The following is a 2500-nucleotide window of genomic DNA, read 5'->3' as shown; positions in this document are numbered from 1 at the left end:
GAAATCCACCCGGGCCATTTCGACTCTCTCTTCATTAATACTATTGAGGTATTATTTATGAATTATTGGAGAAAAGAAACGGAAGAAAATATTTTTTTTTCTATTTTTTATGAATTTTCCGGTGTTTATTCACTTAAAAATTCATAGAAAAATAAATATTTATCGGAATCGCTATTATAATATATCAAAAAAATCCTTGCGAAAAGACCTTTCCAACGAGTATAAGTTTGCTGGATTCCGACGAGTAACGAAGGAGTAAAGGCCCAGTATGCTTGGTTAAAAAATTGATGTTTCCTTGTGAAAATAGGAAAAACAATAACTTTGCACTATAAGGGGGAGGGTTGAGCTCCTTCCCCAGAGCGTGCACAGCACTTGTGCTGGCACGTTCCCTAGTGCTCGCCAAGCACCATAGGGCATCCAAAGGGCAAAGCTCGGCCTACTACATGATGGGAAGCTTCTAATATGTCGGAATACGAAGAGATTTCGTGCGACCCGAAGCTCGGCTCGGGCGTCCCGGCCTGTGCCGAGCTGTGCCGAGCGCGTCCCAGGCCGTCCCGAGCCAAGTCTCGGGCGTCCCAGGCCGTCCCGAGCCAAGTCTCGGGCGTCCCAGGCCGGCCCGAGCAAAGTCTCGGACGTCCCAGGCCGTCCCGAGCTGTGTCGAGGCCGTCCCAGGGCGTCCCGAGCTGGAGCGAGGGCGTCCCAGGCCGTCCCGAGCCAAGTCTCGGGCGTCCCAGGCCGTCCCGAGCAAAGTCTCGGACGTCCCAGGCCGTCCCGAGCAAAGTCTCGGGCGTCCCAGGCCGTCCCGAGCTGTGCCGAGGCCGTCCCAGGCCGTCCCGAGCTGTGGCAAGGGCGTCCCAGGCCGTCCCGAGCAAAGTCTCGGGCGTCCCATGCCGTCCCGAGCTGTGGCAAGGGCGTCCCAGGCCGTCCCGAGCTGTGCCGAGGCCGTCCCGAGCCTAGTCTCGGGCGTCCCAGGCCGTCCCGAGCTATGGCGAGGGCGTCCCAGGCCGTCCCGAGCCAAGTCTCGGGCGTACCTGGCCGTCCCGAGCTGTAGCGAGGGCGTCCCATGCCGTCCCGGGATGTCCCATGCGCGTCCCGTGCCGGCCCGAGCAACAGCTCGGGCGTCCCGTGCCTCGGCCCTTCCAAGTGGTGCTTCGTCGGACATCTCGATATCCACTCGAGCATTTTCGACCATTCTCCATATGTGGGTGTGTGGGTATTTATCAGGAATATTGGAGAAAGAATCGGGAAAAAAATATTTTTTTTCTATTTTTTTTGAATTTTTAATTGTTTATTCACTTAAAAATTCATAAAAAAATAAATATTTATCGGAATCGCTATTATTATATATCAAAAGAATCCTTGTGAAAAGACCTTTCCAACGAATGCAAGTTTGTTGGATTTGGACGAGTAACGAAGGAGCAAAGGCCGAGTATGCTTGGTTAAAAATTTGATGTTTCCTTGTGAAAATAGGGAAAACAATAACTTTGCACTATATAGGGGAGGGGTGAGCTCCCTCCCCAGGCCGTGCACAGCCCTTGGGCTGGCAGGTGCCTTGGCCCTTGGGATGCAACATAAGGCATCCCAAGGGCAAAGCTCGGCACGGGGGTGGATGGGAAGCTTCCAAGAGTTGCCCAACTCATCCCCGACGTGGAAAATCGAAGAGGCGGCTGGGGGGGCCCGGGGGGGCACCACGGGCAAAAAATCAAAAACTCCCCAGCCTATGCCGGACACTTGGGGAAGCATCCCCGAAGGTGTCCGAGCTGCTGGGGGGGCCCGGGGGGCACCACGGGCCAAAAATCGAAAAGTCCCCATCCTATGCCGGACACTTGGGAAGCATCCCCGAAGGTGTCCGAGCTGCTGGGGAAGGTCATTAGGCACAAGAGTCCCTAGCCGGCCCCAAAAGATGCGAAAGTGCTGCACCTCGGAAGCTTCCTTGGTGCAGCATGATGGCGAAGCGCACGTCGTGGGAGCTGAATGGGCAGCTCCCGAGAAGCGACGTGCGCAGCTTTGGCGCGACCTAGTTGGATGGATTTTTCACGCACAGCGTGTCGGCCGGGACTGTCCCGCGTTGGTCTCTTGCGCCTCTGCAGCCTTTCGGGGCGAGCGGAGCGCATTTGAGCGACGCGGGCGGTTGACTGTCCGACGACGTGTTGGCGTGTGAGTGGTGTTTGGTTCGAGTGTGCTGTTGGGCTTCCTGCTGTTCGCATGGGAACCTTCGGCTCTCGTCCCTGTTCAGTCGGCTCCCGACACCTTCGAGTGCCGGGCCAATATACGGTTCCTGTGCTGCATACCTTCCGCGGAGGCAACGAGTTGAGTCCCACGTATTTGCCCCTCGCCCGCCACGATGCGGAGCGAGTCGGCCGACGCCGCGCTTCCCGCGTCCCCTGCGAGAGACGGCACTAACGTGCTGTCCTCCCCAGGATCGCGGGACTCGCGAGATGTCTCGGACGCAGAGCGCAAGAAGGGACGGGAGCGGGACCTCGGTCCAGCCCCCGCCGAC

Source organism: Eschscholzia californica, unplaced genomic scaffold (genome assembly GCF_041429995.1).
Source record: "Eschscholzia californica isolate CP2 unplaced genomic scaffold, dmEscCali1.0.p SCAF_52, whole genome shotgun sequence".
Classification (NCBI taxonomy): Eukaryota; Viridiplantae; Streptophyta; class Magnoliopsida; order Ranunculales; family Papaveraceae; genus Eschscholzia; species Eschscholzia californica.
Note: the sequence above shows the minus strand (reverse complement) of the source record.